Below are 9,040 nucleotides of genomic sequence, written 5' to 3'. Positions count from 1 at the left end.
CACAGACTACAATATGAAACAACCAGTATGAAGTTACTTACAGTTAACATAACACATTTACCATAATTAACACTATATTTACACATTTACAGACTACATAATGACACATTCAGCATGAAGTTAGCCTACTTAGTTAACACTAACTATAATTAAATCTATATTTTACATTTATATAATTATATTCATTTTAATTCACATTTTTAAATATAAGCAGTTAAATTACAAAACTTAAATTAAACTATTAGTAATATAATACACAGTATTCATATATTTATTTGAATATTAATTATTTAAAAAAATTATAGACGTTGAAACTAGTAATATAAATATAAGAAATAGTAGCACTATAGTATACAATATTATAGTATATTGTAGTTTTTATCTATATGTTGATTTATATATTCATTAGTATTTTATGCAAATACTGATATGAAAAGTCACTTCAGCTTGAGTTTTTTCTCTCCGTCCGCGTGCTCACAAACACGCAAAGTAGCAGCTGTAGTATCAACTCAACAAACATGTAAGTAAAACTGCTTGAACATCACTCACACGAGCTCAGTGAGTTCATACACTTGTGTTATGTGGTGTTTTATATGTTCGGGAATGTCAGTCTCGCTGAGTGTGTTTGTAAAGTTTGTGTTGTGCTAATGGCTGCGAATGCGGCTAAAGCAACAAGTTAGCTTAGCGTTAGCTTCATAGCTTGATATCGATTTTTATTCACTTTCGGGTTTGAATTCTAGTCCATTTTAGTTGGGATTAGTGTACATGACGCTGTCAGTGAAGTTTTTTTGTTAATTCAAGAGTTTTACAAAAGTTTTTGTGTGTTTCTATAACCGCTAACTTACATGCTAACGGCTGACGGTCTGCTTCTGACTGATAACAAAGTTGAAACTTTAAGAATAATTGAGCTACAGACGTTTTACCATTTTAATAATACATTTGGTTTGCCTTAGTTGTACATTTGTTGTCTTTTATGACTAATGTGTCGTCAAAGTTGCGGCCAAAACTTACAGATTTAATATAAAACTTTAATAAAATAGTTACATTTTAGCCTGACTTAAGATGATTTCATAATGGCAACAACCTGATAGCAGTTTAATTAATATGCATTGATTCAATTTTATAGACTCTGGTATTTTTGGTGACATACACGAATGAATAGTAACTTTAGGCAAGTGTATTTTAATTATAGGAAATATATTAATGTTCATTTAATTAAATATATATAGCAACCTGTTGACTGATTTAGGATATTTACATGAGAATAATTTCCTTCCCCACATAATAAATTGAGCTCCAATCAACTAAAAATAACTGTATCAAACATTATAAGATGTTTAACAGATCATTAGAAAATGCAATTAATTAGAAATGAAACTTTGGTTGAATGTTATATGTTCATATTAAATGCACAATAAGTATTGCTTTTCTATGCTTTATAATGCTGTTTGCTGGTTTATTAATGAACCTTATTTATAAACTATTCACCTTTTATTGCTTTATTGTATTTAGAGAGGAAATGCATATGTTTTGAGACATTTGTGACTGTATTGATCTTTATTTGGGTCACTTACATTTTGTGCTTCCTGTTCCTTTCTGAATCACAGATACAGATCAGTGAACAAATGTAAACAGTCATTCAGTGGTTGAACACCTCTTCATCTTTTAGTTATGTTGCAATATGCAAGTGGAAATTGTGCTGTGTATATAGGTTAGATATGTCAAGCTAATGAACATTTGCTGAGAATGTACTCACCCTCAGGATGTCTGAGATGTAGATGAGTTTGTTTCGTCATCAGATTTGGAGAAATGTAGCATTCCATCACTTGCTCAGCAATGGATGCTCTGCAGTGAATGGGTGCCGTCAGAATTAGAGAGTTAACAGCTGATAAAAACATCACAATAATCCACACCACTCCAGTCTATCAATTAATGTCTTGTGAAGTGAGAAGCTGTGGGTTTGTAAAAAATAAAAAAAAATCTGTGATTTAATGCCCGGTTCAGACTACACTATTTTAGCCCAATTTTGCCACGATTTGCTTGACGTAGGGTGCCGTGGGGATTCGTAAATGACAATGGACGTCTGGACGCAAGATTCCATCGTTTCAGCACATGTAGTGTGTCATAGTGGACGACAACCGATTCCGCGTCTGCGATGCTTCAGGACATCACGACAGAAAGACTAGCATGTTTAATTTTTTTTCCGTCGTCCACGACGAATTCTGTCACATTGGTGACGTTGACCAATAGCAGCACAGAAGCTCTGTCATACACGGGTTCCATGTATGATGTGTCATCGAGGGACTACCACGACAGAACAAAGAAAGAAAAATGCTGGCGAACTATAGTGGAAGCGCTTCAGCAATGTTTACACTCTTGTTTTCGGAAGTCAGTCGCTAGTTCCGCCTTCTCGATGACATCACGTGCGTCGTTAAAGACGGCACGTGATGAATGGTCGGGAAGCAACGTGTAGTCTGACATGTTTCTTGTCCACGCCACGACAAGATTTTAGGAGTCAAAATCGTGTAATCTGACACAGTGACTATCGTGACCGACAAAAATATCGTGTAGTCTAAACCCGGCATAAGATGTTTTTAATTTCAAACCATTGCCTCTAGTTAGGAAACGAGTCTTCTATCCATAATACTGCTTTCTCCAGGGTAAAACTTGTCCCGTCTGAATCAGGAGAGAAATATGCACAGATCAAGCACCATTTACAAGTAAAAACAGTTCTAAACATATATTTTTGTGGATTTTTATGTGAGGGAACAACAGTGGATGGACTTTTTTTGCTGGAGGAAGCGTTATTATGAATTATGGACTAGCATTTAGGCTAGAACACACATTTTAAAGTTAAAATGTCTTGATGGATTTGGTAAAAAAAAACAAAAAAAAAACAAGCAGCTTTTTGCTTCACAAAACATTTAACATTTAAAATTGAATGGACTGGAGTGTGGATTACGTGTAGATTACTGTGATGTTTTTATCAGCTGTTTGGACTCTCATTCTGACGGCACCCATTCACTGCAGAGGATCCATTGGGAGCAATGCTACATTTCTCCAAATCTGTTCCCATGAAGAAAAAAAACATTATTTAAAAAAAAAAAAAAGCGTCGGATCGTGATGAAATGTCCGTTGTATACCCTTAATAAATGAAGGTCGGTTTTGTGTAATATTCATTTACAAAAGCATGTATTATGTTGTACTGCTGGGGGATTTCAGCAGCAGTGAGATTTCTGCCACGATCACATGATCTGAAAGCTTATGGTACCTTCCACGTCTGTGTGCGGAATGCGTGTGTTTGTCTTTGCTCCTGATGGTTCTCTCATATTGTCTCTTTCAGTCTCCCCTCGTCCCTCTTTATTCTAACAAGGTTTAAATTTCATCCGCAGCATTAGACGGGAGTGAAGTCTGGCTCGAGGCCTTTCACATAGGGCTGGACGATATGGCCAAGATTTATATCACGATATATTTCTTAATTTCGGTCAATACAATATAATTCCGATATCGATATGAACACTATTTATCTGAAATATAAAACTTTTGTAACATTAAAAATAAGCTTTTTATTTCAGATAAATGCTGATCTTTGGATCTTTCTATTCATCAAAGAATCCTGAAAAAAAAATGTACTCAACTGTTTTAAATATTGATAATCAGCAAATCAGCATATTCGAATGATTTCTGAAGGATCATGTGACACTGAAGACTGAAGTAATGATGCTGAAAATGTAGCTATGATCACAGGAATAAATTACATTTTGAAATCTATTCAAATAGAAAGCAATTTTAAATAGTAAAAATATTTCAGAGAGAGAATTCTTAAAGAAACATTAAAAATCTTACTGTTCAAAAACTTTTGACTGGTAGTGTAGGCTGATTATTCTTATAGATTGAAACAAATGTGCTTCAGCCAGAAAAAGGGTATGAAAAGTGCTCTGAGTCGCTGCAGAAAACAAAAATTGAACAACAACAAAAACTGGAAATGTTGCTGGTGGCGGGCTTATTGAAAATGCAAATTCATTCTCTGCCAGCAGGAGGTGCTTTTTAGAGTGATGAAACTAGCGGTTTCCCGGTAATAGCTGTAATCAAAGCAGCTCCGCTCATGAACGCTACTTTATCAGATAAAAATGTCATCGAAACTTTTCTGAAGACAGTCCTTTCCCTTCAGAGATACATTCATATAAAACACTCGCGCCGCATTGTGATTTTGAAATGTGCAGTGCTCATGTTTATTCAATTAAGTCAAACGCCACAAATAAATAAATGTACGTTATGGGAAACACTGGTAATGTATATCAAAATATCGGAAATGTTTAAAAATCATATCACCGTTATTGAAAAAATTATATCGCGATACATATTGATATTGAATTATTGTCCTGCCCTACTTTCACACGTGATTTTCTTTTACTGATGTCTTTGGAAATAAACTAAATAGAATTTGACACCGGATTAAAATTAATTGTGCAAAAATGGCTCAGTTAATTGTGAGATATTGTGATAGGAGGTTTTGATATCTAATGCAATGACATTCAGACAGTCCTAAGTGTGCAAATAGTTTTTAGGGCCAAGTCAAGTCACGTTTAATTAAATAGCGCTTTATACAATACAGATTGTGTCAAAGCAGCTTTATAGTGTTCAACAGGAAAATAGTGTGTCAAAAAAAAAGTATGTAGTAGGGCTGCTGTAAATCAGACTCAAGTCAAAGTCAGTGGAAATGTGTTTATGCTGTATGTGTATGTATGACGGTTTTGATTATGAACTTGTTCAAAGTGTGTTGTCACGTGTACAGTTTCAGCTTGCTGAATGTTATACCTTCTTTTTTCTTTGTTTTCACACCACTTTGTGGTTTTAACTGTACTTTCTCTTTTGTAATTCTTTTGTAATTCTCATGTTTGTGTCTTTTATGCGGCTCACCCTGCTCATTCAATCCTGTAATTACTCCACTATAAAATAACAAAATAAAGGTTCTTTATTGGCTCCTATGGTCCCATGAATAACCTTTAACATCCATAGAGCATTTCCATTCCACAAAAGATTCTATATAGTTGGAAAAAATTTCTTAAGATTAAAAAGATTTTAAGAACTGTTCACCAAAAGGTTGTTTGGGGAATCAAAAATGGTGGTTATTTGGCATCTCTTTTGAAATCTTAATTTTTAGAATGCGTTTATGTAGTCAATATGCCACTAGGTGGCAGTAGAATATCGCATGCTGTTTGTCACACTAGATTTCGATTAGAATGACACAACAGGACATTTATGTGCTTAACAGATGCTTTCTGACTAAATCAACTTACAATACACAGCCCAAATCACATTAGCAGTAAGTAAAGAGTATGTTTTGCTAGGCCTTAAAAAATAAATACTGGCTGCTCTAGTAGATTTTTATTTTGCTTTCCTTGACTTTTCCAGCTAACCTGACAATTATGTCTTTTTTTTCTATAACATGTGAAATGTAAGATGGTTTTCTCTTTCTGTATAATAGAACTTGTTCAAAGTGTGTTGTCACGTGTACAGTTTCAGCTTGCTGAATGTTATACCTTCTTTTTTCTTTGTTTTCACACCACTTTGTGGTTTTAACTGTACTTTCTCTTTTGTAATTCTTTTGTAATTCTCATGTTTGTGTCTTTTATGCGGCTCACCCTGCTCATTCAATCCTGTAATTACTCCACTATAAAATAACAAAATAAAGGTTCTTTATTGGCTCCTATGGTCCCATGAATAACCTTTAACATCCATAGAGCATTTCCATTCCACAAAAGATTCTATATAGTTGGAAAAAATTTCTTAAGATTAAAAAGATTTTAAGAACTGTTCACCAAAAGGTTGTTTGGGGAATCAAAAATGGTGGTTATTTTCCAGCTAACCTGACAATTATGTCTTTTTTTTCTATAACATGTGAAATGTAAGATGGTTTTCTCTTTCTGTATCATAGGTCCGCCCCAGGTGCAGATGGCTCTGGTTCTGCAGGGATGTCTGGGAGTAACCGCAGACTGCAGCAGACACAGGCACAGGTGGATGAGGTAAGAGGACACACCTGACACCGTTTCCCAGTGTTCTTCATGGTTGGCCATAAACAGTCGACTTGATTTCTGTCTGTCAGTGTGATGCGAACAGTTACATAATCCCAGGACAACTCATGACAGTAACGATGTACAATGACTAATGTTCTCATTGAATATTTAAATGAGCTTTTAGACTAAAAAAGTCTAATATTAGTTAAGCTAGTAGTTTTAGCAGGTATCGAAACTGGAATCAAGGGTTGTGATTTTTTGCTATTATCTAAAATATTGGTGTCATAACTGCCTGTTTTTTTTTCTGTGGCTGGTAAAAAATATTTCTGGCCGGTAAATTTCCTTGAGTCACCAGCCATTGGCAGGTCTGGCAAAAAGTTAGTTTTATGCCCTGTATACATGTATCTCATTTCAAAATTTGATTTAAGGTAAATGATATGCCATTTAAATGTTATAGAAGGTGCTACTTTCTCTTTCACTCTCTATCTCTCTTTCTTTCTGTGTGACTCCTCCCTAAAGTGAGCGGCATAAGCCGTCAGCAGTTTTTACACATCTCTTCTGCAGCTCACCACATGATTTCTGTTCAAGGAATTTTACACCAGGACATATGCAGGTCTCTGCGCACTTTATGCCCATTGACCTCTCCCGTCAGACGTCTTCTTTCAGTCTGGCGCAAGCTCATAGGCTGCCGGTCGGTTATGTAACACCCCGTCATTATGGTTATGCAAGTGAAACATGGATCTGCACACGCTGGCTCCCCTTCCACACTAATCTCTCTTAAAGGGGCGGAGCTACATCACCCTGCAACAGCGTTTGTGGAGCACTAGAGCATATATGAGGAGGCTGAGATGTTTGTGTGCCGTTGCCATTGACTTTATGCAATTCTATTATTACAGTACAACGGGATTTTTTCGTGCTTTCCGTTACTTAAAACATCTGCTGAAGATGTAAGGATTGTTCAGATCGAATATAAGCAACAGGATATTATGTCATTCTCTAGGGCTTCTATATTTGATAAAGAATAAAACATTAATAGATAATAAACTCAAAACATACCTTTTACTCCATTTTGAGTAGATCGAAGTGTAACCACACATTTAGTCTCAAATAATGCATTAAATTGTTTATCCCAGTAGGAAAACAGATTGATTCTCATGAAGTCATGAGTTTATATATTGACTCTTCAAACACAGTCATACTGTTGAAGTGTATTTTAATGTGTGTCGTGGACATGCAAAACTTTATCAGTTGTCAGTTTCCTTATTCTGTTTTAATCTTTCTTTGTATAGATTGTTGATGAGTGGTTTTAAGGGGGAGTGATGTTCTCATTCTAATGAGAAAACAAAAATAGAAAAATGCACTGCAGACAAGATGAATCATCAATGTTCATGGTTTGTTTTCCAGAAAGAAAATTTTAAATGCAGAAGAAGTTATTTTTGTCACCTTTTAGGAGTACATTAGCATATATATACACTACTGTTCAAATGTTTTCTTTAATGTTTAAAATAAAGCTATTTTATGCTCAATGAGGCTGCATTTATTTGATCAGAAAATACAGTAAAAAAAAAATTGTGAAATATTATTGCAATTTTAAATAAACTTTTTCTATTTGAATATATTTAAAAATGTAATTTATTGCTGTGATGCAAAGCTGAATTTTCAGCATCATTACTCCAGTCTTCAGTGTCACATGATCCTTCAGAAATCATTCTAATATGCTGATTTACTGCTCAAGAAACATTTCTTAACAGTGCTCGACAATAAGGACTGCCCGATGACCCGGGGCAAGCGTAAAAGACGCTCAGGACAGTTGATGGATCTGTCACTGGCCTGATCAAGCCACTGCTGCGCCATCACAGAAGTTTATCATTTGCACATGTTTTTAGGCCTTGCTACTTAAAAAATTTGTACGATTTGAAAGCATTCAAGCAAGACGCGAAAGACAACTCCATTCAGTACTCTGACGCCCGAGCCCCGAGTTGAGTTTCTTTCCACGCCTTTCTTGCGCTTGAATGGACAAATACATACAAAAGTATACCCCTCTTGGCGAGTAACTTTGTAGCTTTATCAATGATTAATCTACTGTATATTTAATTTATACAGTGGAGTACAGATGCACCAGTCGACTGGCCATTTTTTTGTTTTATTTCAGACCATCTCTATTTTGTGCTTACACAAACTGCACTGCAATCATTTTCCAAAATGTTATTTGTGTGGAAATATTACATTATATTTAGTCTGTAAATGGCCGTTAACAGAGGCCAGCGATGCTGAAGATGAATGCAAAGAGGAGAAAATAGGCAGAGCAAGATCACTGTTCACAATGTGCGAAATATAGGACGAAAATCCTAAATAATGAATTTTATGAATGTGTTTCTGAGGGGAACTTACTATCTTTAGAAAAGGTTAGATGGTATTTTCTTTTCATCTTGCCTGTTATATTACAGTAGTGTTTAGGCCTATAAGAGCAGAGCTGCTGTGTTTACAGCAGTAACCAACCAAGGAAACAATGTATTGCTGCTGTTCCATAAGCGCTACCTGCTGGCAGAGAGTGAATGTGCGTCTCATTCAGCCCATCTGCTGTTTTTGTTTTGTGCAGATGTTTTATGTAGCATCATTTCACAAAGTTTAAGTCAGAACATTCTGTTTTTGCTTCATATTTTGAAATTATACAGTCTAATTTAATCTTTGTTTTTTTTTTTAATCTATACGTGATTCAAATGCAGTGGTTACCACTCATTTCAAATGGCTATGAAAAATCAAGGTGCAACACTGAGTGAAGAATATGCAATGTTATTTTACATGTGATTATTCCGTTTCTGTACTTGAACACTTACAAACATAAAAACCTAAAGCATAATTTCATTTGTATCTTTGTTCTAGTGTTGTCACGGTACCAAAATTTCAGTATTCGGTACCAATACCAGTGAAAATCCACGGTTCTCGGTACCAATTTCGGTACCAAAGCAAAACACAAAAACATGCTAATTGAACAACATTTTTATTAATAACGTTAAACAAAA

Source organism: Sinocyclocheilus anshuiensis, unplaced genomic scaffold (assembly GCF_001515605.1).
Source record: "Sinocyclocheilus anshuiensis isolate Anshui unplaced genomic scaffold, SAMN03320099.WGS_v1.1 scaffold527, whole genome shotgun sequence".
In the NCBI taxonomy this organism is placed as follows: domain Eukaryota; kingdom Metazoa; phylum Chordata; class Actinopteri; order Cypriniformes; family Cyprinidae; genus Sinocyclocheilus; species Sinocyclocheilus anshuiensis.
The sequence above is the reverse complement of the archived record's forward strand: the minus strand, read 5'-3'. Positions refer to the sequence as shown.